This window comes from Pan troglodytes, chromosome 4 (genome assembly GCF_028858775.2).
Source record: "Pan troglodytes isolate AG18354 chromosome 4, NHGRI_mPanTro3-v2.0_pri, whole genome shotgun sequence".
In the NCBI taxonomy this organism is placed as follows: domain Eukaryota; kingdom Metazoa; phylum Chordata; class Mammalia; order Primates; family Hominidae; genus Pan; species Pan troglodytes.
Genome location: NC_072402.2, coordinates 2,992,579 through 3,003,321, shown reverse-complemented (window position 1 = coordinate 3,003,321; position 10,743 = coordinate 2,992,579). Strand labels below are relative to the sequence as shown.

The 10,743-nt window shown below is 42.9% G+C and overlaps 1 long non-coding RNA gene across 1 annotated transcript; it reads left to right on the top strand.

Moving 5' to 3' along the window:
- The first annotated feature begins 5,175 nt into the window (after positions 1 to 5,175).
- Positions 5,176 to 8,213, top strand: LOC100613470 (uncharacterized). Its single transcript, XR_001717439.3, has 3 exons — positions 5,176 to 5,229; positions 6,179 to 7,668; positions 8,073 to 8,213. It is a non-coding gene; the product is annotated as an uncharacterized LOC100613470 (long non-coding RNA).
- Positions 8,214 to 10,743: the final 2,530 nt, after the last annotated feature.

Genomic DNA, 10,743 nt, shown 5'->3' with positions numbered 1-10,743 from the left:
AGGAGAAGCCAGAGTGCCCATCCAGGCTTGCAGGAAGAACAACCCCTCCCTTGTGATGGCAAAGGAGGTTATTGGGAACTTGGACATTCAGCCCCACATCCTTCCACTGTTGAAGTGTGTCAGAAAATATCAGCTAAATTAAACAGTATAAAGAAGACCCTAAGTCTCAAAATAGAATATAAAAATATTATGATTTCCATTAAAAATCACTCACGATACCATAAACTAGAGGTGTCATAAATGTTAAAATTGTCTGACAAAAATTCAAAGCAGCCATGAACAAAAGGGGCTTCAGGGAAACCTACGAACACACTTGAAGCAAAAGTAGAAAATGGGAAAATCCCAGCAAACAAACAGAAGATGTAAAAAAAAAAATACCAAGTGGAAATTTAAAACTAAAAATACAAGAATTTAAAAAAAGAGTTTACTTGACACTAGCACAGAAGAAACAGAAATTGTAAACTTGTAAATAGAATAATAGAAACCACCCAATTTGAACAGCTGAGAGCAAATAGAAAAAAAAAATGTTATCAGAGCCTCAGGATCTGTATGACAATGTTTTTTTTTAAAAAAAAAACTAACATTTATGTCAGTGGAGTCACAAAAAGAAAAGGGGAAAGAAAAAAGTGATTAAAAAGTTCTCTAAGAAATAATGGCTGAGAATTTCCCAAGTATGACAAAAGACAGAAATCTTTAGGTTAAAGAAGCTGAGCAAAAGTTTCCCAAAATAAAATTTCCAAAGGAATACAGTTTCCCAAATTTATACAAAGACACATCATAGTCAAGTTTCTGAAAACTAAAGACAATTAAAGTCTTGAAAGAGAAGTAATACCTTACCCATAGGTGAAAAAATGGTTCAAAGTACAGCAGATTTCTCAAAGTAAACTATGGAAGGAAGTGGCGCAACATTCCTGCCACTGGAAGAAAAGAACTGTTAACCCAGAATCACAACCAAGTGAGAATCTTTGAGGAATGAAGAGTATGTCTACTGAGGCAGGAGAATGGCGTGAACCCGGGAGGCGGAGCTTGCAGTGAGCCGAGATCACGCCACTGCACTCCAGCCTGGGCGACAGAGCGAGACTCCGTCTCAAAAAAAAAAAAAAAAAAAAAAAAAAAAAAAAAAAAAAAAAAGAGTATGTCTAGACATTCACAGATGAAGAAAAACTAAGAAAAAACTGTTCATCAGCTGATTTACCCTAAAATAATGACGAAAGAAATTTCTTTAAACAAAAAGAAAATAGAAGAAATCTTGGAATATCAGAAATAAAAAAGGAAGCTTTTAAAATTATGGGCAAATTCAATCGGTTTTTCTTCTTCTTGAATTTTACAAACTACGCTTGATAATTGAAACAAAAATTTTAGCAGCACTTGATTTACTTCTAAATATTTGCATGGAAATACTTAAAATTATTTATAAACAAGGAGGGTAAAATGACATAAGAAGAAGTAAGGTCTCTATATCTCACTCAGACTGGTAAAATATTGTCACAAGTTGACTGCGAAAAATTTTGAATATATAATATAATACCTAGAGCACCCCCTATAACGCTATACAAAGAAATACTCTAAAAAATTATAGGTATAACAAAACTAAATTTGAAAAAAAAAAAGTTCAAGTAACTCATTGGATAAAGAAACAGGAATGAAAAACAGTGGACACAGAGAAAACACATAAAAAAAGTTTTAATTTCCAACACATTAATAAATGCATTAAATATAAATGGTCTAATATCACTTAAAAGACAGAGATTGATTTAGTGGATTTTTTAAAAAAGACAACTATGTCCAGGTGCTGTGGCTCATGCCTGTAAGCCCAGAACTTTGGGAGGCTGAGGCATGTGAGTTTTTTGAGCCCAGGAGCTTGGAACCAGTAGGGAAAACATGACAAACCCAGTCTCTACAAAAAAATACAAAAATTAGCTATGGGTGGTGGCACACACCTGTAGTCCCAGCTATTCAGGAGGCTGAGGATTACCTGAGCCCAAAGAGGCTGAGGCTGCAGTGAGCCATGATCACGCCACTGCACCCCAGCCTGGGTGACAGAGTAAGACCCTGTCTCAAATAAGTAAATACCTACATACATACACACATACATACATAATTAAAAAGACAACTATGACTCAACTATATACTGCCCACAAGAAACTCACTTCAAATTTAACAATAAAGGCAGATTGAAAGTAAAAGGATGGTTTAACATGGTTTAATGCAAGACCTGTTATAATCCTAGCAAGGTTTTTTTGCAGATATAGACAATATTACTCAAAAAAAATTGTATAGAAATCAGAAAGAACAAGAAGAGTTAAAAATTATGAGAAAGAAGAATAGAGTTAAAAATTATGAAATAGAAAAATAAAGTGAGAAGAAACAATCTAACTGGTGTCAAGACCTATTTTATGGCTACAGTAATGAAGACTGAGTGATAAATGGTGGATAAATGGTCACATAAATTAAGGGAACAGAACAGAGAACCAAGAAATAGACTCACACAAATATGTCCAACTTATTTTTGACAAAACTCCAAAAGCAATTAAAAAGGAGAATCTTTCAGCAAAGGGTTCTGGGTGCAATTGAGCATCCACAGGTCAGAAAAAGAAAAAAAAAATCCCTGAAGTAAACCTTACAATTTATACACAAATAACTCAAAATAGATCATAGACTTCAATATAAACTGTAAAATCATACAACCTTTGAAAAAAAGCATAGGAGAAAACCTCTGAGATACAGGTTAGGCAATGACACCAAATATGATCCACAGAAGAGAAAACTTGATAAATAGGACTTCATTAAAATTAAAAACTTTTACTGTATGGGAAAAAATGTTAAAATATAAAATTGCAAGCTACACACTAGGAGAAAATATTTGGGAACAACGTGGCCATCTCAGGCTAATAGCTAGATTATATAAAGAACTTTCAAAGTATTTTTTACAATCAAGTAGAAAATGAGAAAAAGACAGGAACAAACATTTCATCAAAGACAATATACAGATGACAAAAAGGCACGTAAAAATATTATCAATATTATTAGCAATTAGGGAAATGCAAATTGAACGAAAATAAGACATCATTACACAGCATTCAGAATTGCTAAAATTAAAAAAAAAACAACAGTGACACCACCAAATGTTTCAAGGACGTGGAAAAGCTAAAACTCTCCCAAATAGCCAGTGAGAATATAAAAATGGTACAATCATTCTGAAAGACAGTTTTGTAGTTTATTTTTTTATATTTATTGATTGATTTATTTATCTGAGATGGAGTCTTGCTCAGTCACCCAGGCTGGAGTGCAATGGTGCTATCTTGGCTCACTGCAAGCTTCGCCTCCCGGGTTCACACCATTCTCCTGCCTCAGCCTCCCTAGCCGGGACCACAGGTGCCCGCCACCACGCCTGGCTAATTTTTTGTATTTTTAGTAGAGACGGGGTTTCACCGTGTTAGCCAGGATAGTCTCGATCTCCTGACCTCGTGATCCGCCCGTCTCAGCCTCCCAAAGTGCTGGGATTACAGGCGTGAGCCACCGCACCCAGCACAGTTTTGTAGTTTGTAAGGGAAACGTGTCAACCTAAATAACAACAGAGAGGCTCTTTAAAGAAAAATGATGTTATTCAGGAATAGGACGTAGCAGTGGGAAACATATGCCATAGCAAACAATGTTTGTATTCAGGGAGGTCAAAGAAGACAAAGGTTTTTAAAGGGAAATTGAGGAAGATGACATAATTGTCTTGAGATAATTACCCTTGGCTACAGGTGTCAAAAACAAGACGGACTCCAGTCCCAGGTTGGAGAGGTGTGGGGGGTGTTCTTACAGGATTATTTTGTGTGTGTGTGTGTGTGTGTGTGTGTGTTTGTGTGTGTGTGTGTTTGTGTGTGTGTGTTTGTGTGTGGGGGGGGTGCAATGGCCTTTGTGCAAGGTTCTGTTTTTTGCCATTTTTTATGATAGTTCTTGCTGTCAGTCATTTATTCATGAGAATCTTCCCTCCAAGGCCTTTTCTGGCTCTATTTGTCAGGGCTTATTGGTTTGAACAAAAGTGACTCCATTTTGACTCTGACAGCTTTCACACATGCAACTACCATTTGACCCAGCAATTGCACTGCATGCCTGGGTCATTATCCCAAAAAATAAAAATGTCTATTCATAGAAGCTTTAGCATAACAGCCAAAAACTAGAAACAAACCAGATGTCCTTCAATGGGTGAACAGTTAAGCAAACGGGTCTGTCTACATCACGGAATACTGCTCAGCAATAAAAAGGAATGAACTATAGATCCATGCAGCCACATCAGTGAGCCTCCCAAGAATTATGTTGAGCGAAAAAAAACAATTTCACAAAGTTACATGCTGTATGATTACATTTATGTATTAAATTTTAGAAATTGAGAACAGATTGGTGGTTGCCAGGGGCTCAGGAGGAGTGTGGGTGGGAAGAAGCGGGTGTGGACATCAAACGGTGACAGGGAGATTCTTGTACATGGAAAGTTCTGAGCCTGGATTGTGTCAGTGTCAGGTTCCTGTCTATTACATTGTACTACAGTGTTGCAAGATGTTACCAGTGAGGGAAACTGGAGTACGTGGGATCTTACTTTATTATTTCCTACAAAGCAGGGGAAACTTCTAAGTTCTTGAAATTGCTTAAATAATTGAAAAAACAAAGAACAATTGTAGAAGCTAGACCTGTTTCCTCATTTTGAAAGAATGTAGAATTAAGTCAGTTATTTATACTTTTATTTCATATATATGTACATATATAATACATATATCTTAGCAGATAGAAAATGTTTTGTGTTTTCCCTAATTGGAGCATGGAATAAATAGAAGCTGCTTATCTTTCAAAGTCAAAACTTCTGTGAGCAACATAACATTTGGCAGTTCCTGCAGTTGGTTCCATTAATTTTTATATGAATGTCTTCTTAGATTATTGTCTTGTTCACCTGGAAGGAGGCAAAAGGAAGGCAGAAAAATTGTAACAGTAAATGAAGATACATCCAAAAAGGAATACAGAAGACTTGCAAGGAGATTGCCAGGAAGTCTAAACAGCAGACTGGCCTGAGACATGTAAAAGTGCGATTGAGTTAGCACGGGCCTTGGGGGTCGTTTGTTTATATTTAGAATAATCCGAGCAGGAGGGCAGCCAGGCCCAGGTGCCTGATGGAAGCTTTATGAAGTCACTCACGGAGGGACAATGGGAACTTCCAGCCACACTGCCTGTGGCTTCCACATTCTTCAGCAGGTGAGAAATTGTGTGTTCTCCTTGCCCAGGAACACTGCTCTTAGTCGGAGTGCTGAGATAATTTGGGCAGGGATCATTGTAAATTACTGCGTTGTCACTTCCCTTTGTCTCTGATAACACAGCTGCTGGTTCCTCTGAGCCAAGCCTTCACCCCCACTCTAAGTGCCCCCACATTCCATAAACAGCAGGACAAGTCTCCCTGGCACATATCAGTTTATGGAGTGAAAACATTTGTTTGTTTGGTTGCTTTTGATCACGCCTGGAAAAAATTGTAAGTTCTCCAGGCTGTGGGCAGGCTGCCTTGCTGAACACATTCTGGTCACTATAAAGTGGTGATCACAATAGCTGTCTTGGTGTGCGGTCTGCAAAGACAGCCAGGAACTTTCCCATAGCACCTGGCTCTGAAGAGGATGTGGTGTTCCATTCCTCTCTCTTCCTCATCTAGACTACAAGATGCTTGAGCGTAAAGGTCACCTTTAAAGTCACATTTGTGTCTAGTACCTGGCAGCACGGTGTTTTCAAGGGACAACTGAGGTTCCTGAGCTATGCTTGGTGAGGTTGGGGACACTCACACACACACACACACACAGAGAGAGAGGAAAACACACACACAGAAAACACACTCACACATATGCACAAAAAACATACAGAGAGAAAACACACAGACAGGAAGCACACACAGAGGAAATACACAGAAAACAGCCACACACACTCACAGAAAACACACAAAGACACGCACACATGTAGCTGGAGATGAGCACAATATAGTCCTCTGTTTCACAAATGACGGCCCTTGTCAGCAGCTCTGGGCCACGTTCCGGGGTCAGGTGAAGTGGACAGTCCTCCGCGCCCCAACTCCAAGCGCAGGGGTGCTCTGTAAGAGAACACACTCTGCCAAGCGCAGTGCTGCAAGACTCACGCTAAAATCTACGTGTACATATTTCTCCAGGCCCCTCATAAGATCATCACAAGCAACACGGAGAAATGTTGGCCTGCTGAAAATAGAAGTGCAGAGACTCTCTCCCGTGACAGAATGAGGCGTGGAGGATTCGCAGAACTCTTTCCTCAATGGCCCCATAATGATACCATCTTTTATTCCTTTTAGTAGCCTCATCAGTGCCCTGAGTGAATATGTGTCTGTGTCTTTAAGGGAATCCAGGGGAATAGAATCCCACTGTGACGTGTTTCCTGACTCAAAATTCATCATGGTTACATTTTAATCCTTGGGCAACGGAAGACCATCAGCATCGTAGTGATGCAAGTGGCACTTCAGTTACAATCCCCATTGCTAACCAAAGTACCAAGAAAAAAGTATTAGGTTAAGTGAGAGACTTTGTTTCTACAAATAGTAGAGTAGTTTGCAAGCCGGGGAGACACAGTCATTGGTACAAAACAAAGGTGCGCTCCATGACAACCAAGAGAGGGGCTGTCTTTTATAGAAAAGTTTTCCTCCCAGTCTCCCATCCTGGTCCACTACGAAAATAAGGGATGCAGGCTTGTTTGGTTTGCACTGGTTGATAAGATTGACATAGACCGAGCATCCTGGTCCGCTATGTAAATAGGGGATGGAAGCTTGTTTTATTTGCAATGGTTGATAAGACTGACGTAGGCCAAGGTCTGTTGTGTAGGTCCAGAAGGAGAAGTGGGACTTCCCATCAGCCATCAATTCAGGCACCGTGAACAGGAACAGGCAACCCTGAGGGTCCCAAGATGACACAAATATGTGTTTTCTGCCAGGAACGCAGAATACACATGTGACCTGCAGTCAGCAGACCGCCAGGTGCCTCCACCTTGAATTTAAGCCGGTCTTGAGGACCAGCTCCTTCAGGTTCACACTGTGGACCTCAGAAAGGCAGCATGTGTCATAGACACTGGGACGTTGTATTACAGTGGGAAAACATCACCGCAAAGGCATAAACCTCCTCTAACTGAAACGGTCCCACACGCAAACACACGGAGCTCCAGTCATGTGAGAGCACATTCAGTTTGGGGAAACCTTTTTTGGTCTCTTCCGATTCTCTCTCCAACAAGACACATTCTGTGCATTCCGAAGAGATGGAAAATCTTGCATGAGCCAGTCCCGTGGTGTGCATTGGTAACTCTCCAAATTTACAGCGTGTTGGTCTCATCTTCATAGCTTGTTAAAAATAAATGTCCTAAGCTCACCCCCACCCCAAAATTCTGATTCAGTAGCTCTGGAATGGGGCCCAGGAATCTGCATTGAAGACTGCCTTCCCCGACACCCCCAGGAGCTGAATTTGGTGGCCTCTACACTGCACTGAGAGGGAGGACTGTGGCATTCAGAAGCCTCCTGTTAGGGGCCGTGTTAGGGGCCGTGGGGTCCCAGCGTGACTCCAATATGGTTGCTCCACCCTGGCAAGGCCCTCTCCACTGGCAAATGGACAACATGCTCCTGGAGTGACCAGAATCACTGCGGAGGTTAGTCAGTCTTTTTTGTTTGTTTTTTTTCAAGACAGAGTCTCACTCTGTCACCCAGGCTGGAGTGCAATGGCACCATCTCGACTCACTGCAACCTTCACCTCTCGGGTTCAAATGATTCTCCTGCCTCAGCCTCCCAAGTAGCTGGGATTACAGGCATGAGCCACCACGCCCAGCTAATTTTTGTATTTTTAGTAGAGACTGGGTTTCACCATGTTGGTCAGGCTGGTCTCAAACTCCTGGCCTCGGGTGATCCGTCTGCCTCAGCCTCCCAAAGTGCTGGGATTATAGGCGTGAGCCACTGAGCCCAGCTGGAGGTTCATCTGTCCTTTAAGCCTGCTTTAATAGTGTACAAAGAATACATATTTTCTTTAATATTCATAGATTGTTTCTTCCCATTTAAGCTTGAAAACCACTTGTTTGGACATGGGTGTGATCAGAAGGATACATACGAGCTAAAATGTATTAGCACATTTCGTTTCCTGAGGACTTCCGCCATTGTAAAATAAATGTCATTTCATTTTATGCCTTCTTTTAACATTTGGTGAAAGTAAGCTGTCCATGTTTTGTTTTGTTTTTTCCCAAAATGCTTGGCCCTAGTAGTTGTTAGAACATGTACATCGTACTCTGTGGGCTTCACGAATCGGTGAGAATTCAGCTAGTCATTAAAAAGACATACGGAGTTTTAAAACCTCATAGGCTTCTGACAAAATGCATTTCACTCTAAGCACTTAAGAATTTCCAGGCCGGGCACGGTGGCTCACATCTGTAATCCCAGCACTTTGGGAGGCCGAGGTGGGTGGATCACAAGGCCAAGAGATCGAGACCATCCTGGCTAACATGGTGAAACCCCATCTCTACCAAGATAAAATACAAAAAATTAGCCGGGCGTGGTGGCGGGCACCTGTAGTCCCAGCTACTCCAGAGGCTGAGGCAGGAGAATGGCCTGAACCCGGGAGGCAGAGCTTGCAGTGAGCCAAGATCGTGCCACTGCACTCCAACCTGGGCGACAGAGCTAGACTCTGTCTCAAAAAAAAAAAGAAGAATTTCCATGGAGTTGATGAAGAACGTGCCAGGCATTCAAATGAATGGGGTGCAGCCTCTTTCCTTGCGTCTGCACAAAGGGGAGGAGCTCTCGTTATCCTGTACACATGACTCAGCAATGTGTGCAGGTATTCCCAGGCCCAGGTGAGGACAGCAGCGTGAGGACAGCACTCAGAGGACAGGAGAACGCTGGTTTCTGTGCAATCTTAACATTGTTGCAAAAGAACCCGCACAGGGTTTTACAGCCAACCAAATGGGTGCCCCTTATTGAAACAAAGATTGGGATCTGCTGATGGGGACTGCCACCTCGCGGTGGGGGTGGGGGGGCGACCACCATAGCAGGTCCATTTGGGTTAATTATGTGTGGTTTGCCCCCAAATAGAGTGCTCCCTTGTGGAGTTTGAGATGGTGGGTGGCCACCTCACCAGCAGACCGAGGAGCTGTTTCCCAGGGGTCCTGGGCAGAGCAGTTGAGTGCTCTGCTCTGCAAGGGGACCTGTCACTTGCGTGTGTTTACAAGGTGCCAGGTGGCCGTATCTGCAACTCAGGCATGGTCTTGTTCAGTCCCCTGATTCAGTGCTCTAGCCTCAGTTGCCTGAGGGCCTGGACTCCACTCCTGAGTGGACAGAAGGATGTCTGTGCTGCAGGAGGCCCACGCCCATCTGCCTTGCCTTGCCCCATAGGAGAGGTGTGACTTGCTGAACCTGGGGCTCCGGGGAAGAATCCTCTGTTGGTTTCTTCTCTTCTGTCATGGGGACCTATCCCATTTCTGCAATAACTGCCTGCCTCCCATCACACACTTTTGCGTGCCTTGCCTGTTGCTGCCTGAGGGGAGCTGGAATAGAAACCCCCTTGCTTCCTGTGAGTTTGGAGACAACCTCAGAAGACGAATTGTGTAGGCCTCTGAAGTTGCTCCTGAGAGCCCTGAGGCCGGGTGGGCCTGTGGATTCCCGGGCTGTCTGCACAGCCCAGCACTTGTTTCTGAACTCCATGCTTCAGCCCTTTCTTTGAATGGCATGGGTGGCCCTAAAAAGATAGAGGTATAGAGCATAATGCCAGAGGAAAGGTCTTCCCAGGGTATTGCGGTCCAAACACCTCAATGAGAGGCGAAGACCATTATAGAGCATAATGCCAGAGGAAAGGTTTTCCCAGAGTATTGCGGTCCAAACACCTCAATGAGAGGCAAAGACCATGTGAGGCCATAGCAAGAAGGCGGCTGTCTGCAAGCCAGAAGGAGAGCCCTCACCAGAACTCAAACCCACCAGTCTCCATCTCAGATTTCCCAGCCTCCAGAACTGTGGGAAAATAAACTTACGTTGTTTAAGACACTCAACCCGTGGCACTTTATGGCATCCCCAGCAGATTACTATCTCTGTGTTCTCTTAAGCTCATAAAACATTTTCTGTTCACTAAACGTCCACTGGAAATTGTTTGGGGGAGAAAGCAGGGGGGGTGTGGGGTGCAGTGCTGGCACAGAGCTCAGCTGGGCTGATGTGCTTTTACTTAAATATGACTCTTACTGCAGCTGAAGATCTAATTTGAAAATTTCCCGAAGCTTTTCTTGCAGCTGCTTTTTTGGTTCTTTGCATGTGTTTGGGAGGTGTGATGTGACTGCTTGCTTGCTGCAGTTCCTGATGGGTGAAGGAGAAGGAGGCAGAGGAAATGGGTGCACATTCAGGGCATGCACAGACGCTGCATGCTTGAGAACTATTCACACCATAAACTCTGTTTCCTGCTTCAAGCCTAAGTTATGTTTGCCAACGTCAAGGACAAGACACACAACCTGATTTTGTGGAAGACATTTCCTTTATTTAAAATAAGTGGCTATTTCTTGTTAAGGCCTAAGAAGTAAAATGAAAAGTAGCATGCAGAGATGAAGTAGGTTGGCTGGTGCTATAGAGTTGGCAATTGTTCCCCATCCAGCCTGGCTGGTGGGAAAGGTCTGTCCTACCCTGGAGCTAAACCCAAGCTCTGGGCCTCCCTGAACTTCTGGAAAGAATGGTCCTGGGGCTCCCTACTGCATGTGGGCCCC